Here is a 9,688-nt window from a genome sequence, read left to right as displayed (position 1 = left end):
TGGAGCAGCGACGGAAAATGGGGGGTGACGGAAAGGGGCGTGACAAAAAATATTTGCGACGGTTACAAACCGTTGCTTTCTTGTAGCGACGGTTAATCAATAGTTTTTGTGGCAGTTTCGCCTGACACAAAAAAGGGGGGAAAAACGGCATTTTTAGTGACGATGTTGATTGCCATCGCAAAAAACCTTTTTTAGCGACAGTATTTTTCGTCGCAAAAAGTATTATTAGCGACGGTCTAAAACGTCGCCAAAAAAGTAGTACTAAGTTAATACCGTATTGGCAACAGTTGAAACCGTCGCAAAAGATTTATCTGCGACAGTTTATTAAATATTCTATTAAATATATTTTATTAAATATTCCTTATACAAATTATTAATATTTTCTAAAATACATCCACATCCACATCCAAATTCACATTCAAAAAATCATATAACAAGAATAATATATGTACCTTGTAACAATTGTCAACCAAATATTCTTTACAAAAATATATAAAACATCCTCCAACAATATTAATAATTTTTGATATTCAAGAACTCAAATTTTTGTATCTAAAACAAACAAAAGTATCAACAATACAAATATTAAAAAAAAAAAAAAGATATTATAGCTTGTTTTGATATCAACAGTAAGCTCCAATATCGATATGCAAAGATATAATCACGTACTCAAAAGGATTGAATCTGCAAAAAGAAGCCAAAAAAAAAAAAAAATCATCATTTACAACATAATTAAGGGAAACTTCTATTTGTTTCAAGCTCCATTTGTTTTGATGTAAAATAATTTACAGCGAAAATAATTCCATGTAAAATAATTTACATTTATTTTGTTTTTCAATGTTTGGCTGCAACTCTAAAAACATTTTTTTCCAAACAGCAACATTTTTTTATCCTATGTTTGTTACATCCTCTCACCCACTTCAATAGCCAGCTTTATCTACATCTAGCAGAACTCTAACCATTTTCCCTTAGGCTCATGACAGGCTTCTATTTCACCCAATATGTCTCACATAGTTTCTGCTGTAACTTTTCGATTTGGAAGTCGGAAAATAACTATTGATTTGGAATCTAAGTTATTTTCAGCCATTTGATGCAAATATTTGGTAGTGTGGATACCCATTTATAGGAAAAAAATTGATCTCAAGTACCTCAAGGTTTTGGCTCTCGAGGAAGTTTTTCCGAATGAAACCCTCACCATTGCTTATAGAAGTATTTCGGAGTTTGTTAATTTATATCGCAACAATGGTGAACAACCAAAATCACATTGATCCATAGTAATTGATATAAAAAAAACATAAAATCCGAACTGGAGAATATATCAGGGACTGAATGAAACCCTCACCATTGCTTATAGAAGTATTTCGGAGTTTGCTAATTTATATCGCAACAATGGTGAACAACCAAAATCACATTGATCCATAGTAATTGATATAAAAAAAACATAAAATCCGAACTGGAGAATATATCAGGGACTACCAAATTCATCAATATGAATCCTTGAAAGTAGAAAATATAAGTAAAGAGTAAAAGCAAAATACCTAAAAGTGACTCAACAAATGCATAAACCAGATTTACACATGCAATTGATATTTGCAGGACCAAGGACAAGATAGAAAATCAATTGTAACCATCTAAAATTTACAGTTGTCAAAGCACCAAAAGAACTAACCTGGATGCGGGGATTCTGAAAATCATTCATAGCTGCAGCCAACACTACGAAAAACTGAACCATTGATGGATAAATTGAGCCAAGGAACTAAACAGAAAGGCTGCAACCAACAATCTATGAAAATGATATGCTTCCAATTAAATCTCATTTACTAGCCACTACACAACATTCAACTCCACCTGCATTTCAGAACCTAGAATTTTAATAAGAACACAAATATTTAAAAAAAATTATAAAAATAGAAATATAATATATATATTTTTTGATCGGAAAAAAAACTTTATTGATGGAAAAAGAGCAAGATAACAGGCACAATACATCAATAAAGGGCATGGAATTGCACCGCATCACAATGAGCTAATTGATCCCAACTAGGTTGGCACCAAAAGGCTCATCCTATCATATGCTAGCACCCCCGGAGTTGGTGAGAGACCAACGAAAAGACAATACAAAACAAACACCAAACAGCTATACAACAGATCAGATCCAGCTCAACCCAACAGATCAGATCCAATTAGCCACCCAAACCAAACTGACCAGTAGACCGAAACCAAACAGATTAGTCCAGCAGATTTGATCCAGATTGCAGACCCAAACCACACAGACCAGCAGCCTTAACAGACCTAGAAGGCACCATCTAGACACAAAACTGCAGCTGCAACACACACTTGCTTCAGGGCACCATCTAATCACAGCTAATCAACAGATCAGATCCAGCTCAGCTAGTGAAAACAGCCACCAGACCATATAAACAGAGCATGCAGACAACATACAGAGCAGACCATCAGCTGATTCCAACAGCAGCCAACAAACATACACAGCATCATACACAATAGACCCCAAACTGCACCTAAATTGTCCTCAATTGAACCTCAAGCATAGAACCTCTGATGTAGGCTAGTAGATTTGATTTAGACTAGTCCTCCTCCATGACTGAAGCAATACTTCACCATGAAGACCACTGGCAGAACACATTGCACAAAACTATATACATATACACGTGTTGTACATTCCCTAGAATACTAACTCCTGTAACAAAATTGAAAAGGAGAAGCAGAGTTGACGGCTAGTAGAAAGCTCTCAATTCCCAGACCATATGAGTATAGAAAGCAAAATTTTGCGAAAAAAATAAATTCAAAGATGGTAAATAAGATAAACGGCCTCTAATGTGATCAAAGCAAAAATTAGAAAAAAGCAAAAAACTAAAGCTGGCACTGAGAAGAATTGGAGATTGGTCAGCATCATAACTACCCTGTAAAACTATAAAAAATATGCTTTAGTACAACTATCCATCAATCAAAAAAGAAATATATATATATATATATATAATGCTTTTAAACCATTCAATTACAATGTCTATGGAAGAAGACCATAAATAAATTAGATGGGCATTTGTCAATCAACATGAGAATCCTGCAATATGTGAGAAGAAAGACAGTGAGAATGCTCAATTTTATTTACAAACTCAAAGTATAGCATTAGAAAAATATAGCATACTCATTGGCTGTCATTGTGGAAAATATAGCATTAGAAAACCAAAATGCAGAACTCCTCAATGCACTAATTATCAAAAACGTATAACAACAGCATAACTCATTTGTTTGAAGAACCTGGTGCAATTAAAAGTTAGTCTAAACAGTTAAATGGGCTGAAAAAGTCCCTACAGTATATTATTTTATTAGAACAAAGAAGTATAAGAAACAAGCTCATCATAGAAATAACATCAAAGTAGGATACTGAACCCAGCTAGGCTTTAAAAAAAATTCCTGGCCCTATCCCATTGGAAGAGGCATGGCCAAGAAACAAGTCCAGCAGCTATTGCCATACAAAAGTGAAAGGAAATATCATTGATAATTAAGTTCCACTAAATGCAATGCAGAATCCAGGAAAATATAACTTAAAGCTTATGCGTCCATAAGCTGTAATATTGACCATTTATAATAAGCATGTGTCACAGAGTGATGCCTCATCAAATGCTTCAATAGCATATAAGCAAGAAAGTGACTACATACAAAATAGGCACAATCATCATAAACAAAGTAGTTACGGTGAAATAAGGCTTTTCAGCAAACAAATATATCATTCAATCCTAGGTCTGGGAAAAACCATCATGTAGTTTCATCACATCAAGTGCATTATTTACCTGGCCAAGCATCGCTGTCTCTGCTTCAAAATATTCATCAGTAGATATATATACCTTGGTTAGAATGATGTCAAGAAGCTCCATACCTGCTTTAGAGTCAGAAATCTCAATTTGATGACTGGAATCTATTCAATAAAAACAATGAAATCAGAAGGCTTAGTCATAATAATAAAGCAAAAGCAAAACAATAATATCAATTAGATCGTTGTGATAAAGGTCAAAGAACAAGGAGCAAAACCTGATACAAAAATCAACAAAGAAAAAAGCTGTTAAACAATTTATTCAAGTGATAACAAGTGAAATTTATAAGAAGAATGTATTCCCTAAATCGAATCAAATCAAAAACAGAAAAAACATAAATCTGATTTATCAAAGAATGACTTGTGGAATTGAATGTGAAATGACTGAATTATTGAGTTTTTTTATTTAAGTGCTATGGAGCTGGGCTGGTCGGCCCAAATTATCTCAGATGGTAAAGGTTGAGAATTCTCAAAAACGGGTAGACAAATAGGAAAGTTACTCTTCTATCATTTGAGCCAAAATACTTTATAATAAATAAAATAAATCCTTACCCCATTAGTTGACAGCACTTTCTTTTGTCTCCCTTCAATAAATTATAAAGATACTCTGCCCAATATATAGCTTCAATTTGTTTATTCAAGTAATCTAATTAGTAACTTTTTTTACACTATAGTGGAAAATTGTAAATAACATAAGGGAACATTCAGGGAAAGAGTACTATATAACAATAAAATTATTTACCTTCGCTACAGTATTAAGAAAAGTTGCATCTTGAAGATTACCTGTTTCAACTTGTTAAGAAAATACTATAGCTTAAGTGAATGCGGAGTTGGCAACTCTGAATCATGATATTTAGCATCCCTATTTCTCTCCTGAAATAAAAAGAATGAGATAGTTGGGGTCACCACTAGATATGGAAGCAAAGAAAATGTTATCAACATAATTATACATCAAAAAAAGGATGCTGACCACCCTAAAGATTCTAATCAAGAAAATAGGAAGCCACAAGAGTAATAACATGAAAGTGATACTGCATGTTGTGTAAGAATGCAAAATATATCCACTATTACCCAAATTGCTCCAAAATTCAAATCTCAAAAAGGCAAACCAATCGTTTATTGTACATAGAAACAAATACATAAGTATCAGATCATTAGTGGCAAGGTTGCTGCCATTGTTGGGAACAAACCTCCAAGTTAGTGTCGCCGCCAGCTTTGCTGATGATTTGAGATCTTCAGATCTGCCTCCAAAACACAGTCAAAAGAATAACGCCTCCTACAAAACACGATAAAAAAAACAAAAAAAACAAATTTGTGCTTACCAATTTGTCCATAAATCAACACCAATTGAATTAAAATCACTTCAAAACAAACAAACCTCAATACATTCCTTAAAAGAATGTGAATCAATCCAAACACACATGAATAGCTTCAGATCAAATCTAAATTACAAAAATACCAAGAATGTCACAAGCAACTGAACTATAAACCACCTCAAAACAACTTCTTATCGGATTCATCAACATTAATTATGATAATTAAACACCATTAAAACCCAACTAGAAGCGCAATGTAGTGCCTTGATTGAATTCATGCAATAACAACAAAAACCTAATAAATTCCTAAGGGATTCAACGGAATTCCTCAAAATTAGCTTAGCAAAATAGTAGATCAACATGTATTGATATCAAAGCTCCACTTCTACTCAAATTCAATAGAACTTGAAAGGCTGCAAATGAGAAATTGAACTAGCAAACACACAAGCAGTAGTGACTAACATCAGAATCAATGAGAAATCATAACATTTTAGATACTCAAGGAGAGCAGGATCTGAAGAGAAAACGAAAGAAATGTACGAATTTGTGTATTTAACTTTTGAGACGATGAAGACAAAGAAGGAAGTTGAATAGACTATGTGAAAAAAATCTGCAATAAATGTAGAGAGATAGGGGAGATCGGAGACCTACTTCCCAATATATGTAGAGAGAGAGCGAGAGAGAGAGAGAGAGAGAGAGAGAGAGAGAGAGAGTATAGACAATCACTCAATGTAAAACAATTTAAGATGAGCTGCAATGGCAGAAAGCTCAGGATTAGGTTGGTTTGTTAGCAGATCTTGTTCTATCCGTACTTACTATGCCGATGTAAATAGAGCATCCCTTCCCTTCCCTTCCCACCACAATCAATTTGACAAAGGTGGAAAGTCATCTTCATCCTTTAGACGGTACAATGATTTTGCCATAACCCTAATGTCCAAAACAGAAGGGCTCAAACACAATCCTAAACCCTGGGCGCAAGAGAGAAGACTAATATATTAGGAGGAGGAGAGGAGAAGAGAGGAGATAAGAGGAGGGTTACCTGGATGCTGGATATTTGCCTATGCCGGTGCTGTTGTTGTTGCGAGAGAGAGAGAGTGAAGGTTGGGCATGAGAGAGACACAGTGAAATTAGGGTTGAGCTCGAGAGAGAACTGAAATATTAGGGACAAGCGCTTAGGAGGAGATGAGGGTTACCTGGATGCCGGAGATTTGCCTATGTAGGTGCGGTTGTCGTTGCGAGAGAGAGTGAAGGCTGGGCGTGAGAGAGACACAGTGAAATTAGGGCTAGGCTCAAGAGAGACCTGAAATATTAAGGACGGGCGCGCGCAAGAGAGAGAGAGAGAGAGGCGCGAAAGTGGAAACTTAGGGGATTAAGTTTTTGCGACGGCTTGAAAGGCCATCGCAAATTAACAAAAACGTTAAAAAAAATAAATCTTTTGCAACGGTTTCAGGTTATTCATCTCTAATAATAGTATTTATCCAGTATCTTTTTTGGCGACAGTCACTTACCGTCGCAAAAAAATGATTTCGTGACAAATTTTTTTACCGTCGCATATAACCTTACTTTTTGCCACGGGCTTATTTTTTCTGTCGCAACAAAAATAATTTCGCGACGTCATTATGTGTTGTCGTAAATACTTGTTTTTTGCAACGGCACTTAAACCGTCGCAAATAGTCCCGTGTCAAATGCCCCTTTTTCTAGTAGTACTATAACAAGGGGAACTAGAGAAAAGGAATGAAGAGTGATGGAATGGAATTGAAGGACTCACACTAGATAATAATCATGTGCTTTCAAAAAAAAAATTCGGCTTTTGACTTTTTTCTTCTAGTGGAACAAGAAATTACTTTCTCAATAGTAAAATATATAAGCATATATGAGCATGTCCTCCTCAAGCTCAGCTAAATCATCCAGTCCCTGGCTTGGCTTGTCCTCCCAGAATACATTAACTTCCATTCCCTTCGGCAATTCCACCCCTGGCTTGGCCTAATCAGCTGGCGCAATATAGCGGCAGGGGTTATATGCTTCCTCAATTAAGCTCACAGGGCCCTCAATCATGCCTTCTTCTACCACAGCCACCACCTCAGGTTCGGGTTGCGATATGGACACGCTCATCATGTACAAGTCTATGCTTTTTGGGATGAACAGCGCCAGCTTAGGCAGGTGAGAGGGGGTGATGTAGATGCTGGGGTCGTATGGGATGGCCATTGTTTGGATAAGGTTTACTTGCCTGGGTGGTGGGGGTTGGTTATGTAGTTGGAGAGGATTTGTGGTGACGTTAGGCTTCTCAAGAGGCACTATCACTTTGTTGTCAATGAGATCCTGAATCTCATGACGGAGTCTAAAGCATAGGTCGATGTCATGACCATACTGCTGGTAGAAGGCACAATACTTGTTCGGGTTGTGTGTAGGAGGGAGGGGATTAGGCAACAAGCGTGGCTTTACAGGCTTTAGATGTCCTTTCTGATCAGGACCCTCAAGGCTGCTGATAGAGACATGTAAAGTGGGGTGAAAACCCTCTAGCCCCGGGGTGGGTACTTTGCAGGTTGTGAAGTAGTTCCAAATGCACCAGTAAAAGGGGTGGCTATTTTCGGTATGGTGGTGACCATACCAATATCAGAGGTCCTTGCAGCTGCATTACTACTTGTAGCTGCATTTGAACCGCGTGTAAAAGCCCTCTTGAGCTGCTCTTTTTCATGGTCAATCAGACCCTGTTTCATCGCATCCTCTATCTGCACCCCTATCTCATGAAGGCAGCAAATGTAGGTAGAGGTAGGACTATCATCTTTTTGTAGTAGCCTCGGTTGTAGATTACGAACGACCATTCTTATCTGGTCCTTTTCAACTGGTTAGGTTGTCATCATGGAGGCCTTGGCCCCCCACCGAGTGACGAAATCAGAGAAGCCCTCCTTCGGCTCTTGATGAGTTGCCTCGAGATCATAAGTTGGGACCTTGATTTGAGTGTTATAGGAATATTGGGCGATAAATGCCTCAGCCATCTCTTCTCAGCTCCTCTTCACAGAATCTTCCAGTTTAGCATACAAGATGGCCGCGATTCTCGACAGGGTCCGACCGAAGAGGGATAATTTCTGCAGTCTAGTTAGGCCCATCGACCGTAGAATATTTGAAAATAGCTGCAAGTGGACCATGGGATCACCCGAGCCGTCGAAGTGGTCTATGTGTGTCATTTTAAATCTATCCGGCAATGTCACCACCGAATCTGTATAGCCGTCCTCTATATCTGGGATCAAATTGACACCCTGAGCTCGTTTGAAAAGCTTCTTAAGCTTGCTCACTTCTAGAGCAGTAAGGTCGGCCTCAAACTCAAACGGCGCCTCCGTTGGGTAGACCGGTGCTTTGGAAGTCTGGGGTGGGACGGGCTCTACCAGAATGTCCGCATTCTCCTGGACATTAGTTGTATCCCCGGGTATTGGAACCCTGACTGGGGTGAGTGCGAAGCAGAAGCTGCTACTTGTTGTGGTTGTTGTTGCTGTTGAAGCCTAGCAATGAGTTCAGCCAGCTGGGCTGTAATTTCTGCTCGGCGGGTGGTGACTTCCGCTTGGCAAGCAGCGTCCAGCTACATGGCCTCGATGGTTTGTTGAAGTTGACGCAACATATCCTCCATGTTGACTAAGGGGTGCTGATCTATCAGAACCGGTGTGTAATCTCTTTCTGATATGGAAGTAGAAAGCTGGGCCCGACTGCGCACAGGTGACGTAGATAGTGACCGCCAAATTGTCGACTGCTGAACCGATGATCTATGTCTAACCATCCTCTGTCTCGTAACCGGGGATAGCGAAGCAAACACTGGTTGTCCTCCAATAAGATCCTCAGACCAGTAAATCCTTCTGACTCGAGTCCAGAGTGCTCGGGAGGTATCGCCTCATCGGAAGCAATTGTGAAATACTACCTTGCAAAAAGAAAATAATGCAAAAAAAAAAAAAAACAACAATCAGCAAATGCACAGCACCTTGGCTTAGACAAGGACAACACACAGTTGAAATCATAAGCTGGACAATCTGTACTCAAACACTAATTCCTGCCCCAAATTTCTGCCTCAAAACTGATACCCTCAAACTAATACCCAGACTTGCAACTGACACATACATTCCTGCAGAGTCACACTCTAAAAGTACATATCAAGCAAGTGAGAGCCAAAAACATCCCTATGATGGGGTAGGGTTACCCTGTCCTAATCTCGTCAGGAACTAGGTATTCGCTACGCAAGCAAATGGTTTCATACAATCCTGCATTCGGGTGGGCAACCTGTCCTAGTTTGGAATAGTATCTAAGGCTTCTGATATGCAACTAGGTCAATTGGTCAAAAAGGGTGCCTCAGGAAAACCCCCTAATATACCTCTCGCTCTTAACACCGAGAAGTAAAAAGAGGTTCAAACGATACAACGGTGATCCAAATCTAAGATTTGTGTTCCCATCGTGGCAGAGCTCGCAACCGGTTAGCCTTATGGCATGCTTTTCCAAGCAAGCCTCCGACAAACCGTTCAGGGATAGCAGATGACAAACACTGTGACTTAGGTGCACC

At 38.5% G+C, this 9,688-nt stretch overlaps 1 long non-coding RNA gene across 2 annotated transcripts; it reads right to left on the bottom strand.

Moving 5' to 3' along the window:
- Positions 1-438: 438 nt before the first annotated feature.
- Positions 439-6,468, bottom strand: LOC145801054 (uncharacterized). Of its 2 annotated transcripts, XR_014341903.1 has the most exons (6): positions 6,342-6,468; positions 6,188-6,217; positions 5,023-5,108; positions 1,988-4,705; positions 1,670-1,848; positions 439-684 (listed from the first exon to the last, which is right to left on the bottom strand). It is a non-coding gene; the product is annotated as an uncharacterized LOC145801054 (long non-coding RNA). The 2 variants fall into 2 exon arrangements; XR_014341902.1 differs by having other exon boundaries at positions 1,670-4,705.
- Between the last annotated feature and the right edge of the window lie 3,220 nt (positions 6,469-9,688).

This window comes from Camellia sinensis, chromosome 10, assembly GCF_055761805.1.
Source record: "Camellia sinensis isolate YWXY chromosome 10, ASM5576180v1, whole genome shotgun sequence".
NCBI classification, from domain to species: domain Eukaryota; kingdom Viridiplantae; phylum Streptophyta; class Magnoliopsida; order Ericales; family Theaceae; genus Camellia; species Camellia sinensis.
The sequence above is the reverse complement of the archived record's forward strand: the minus strand, read 5'-3'. Positions and strand labels throughout refer to the sequence as shown.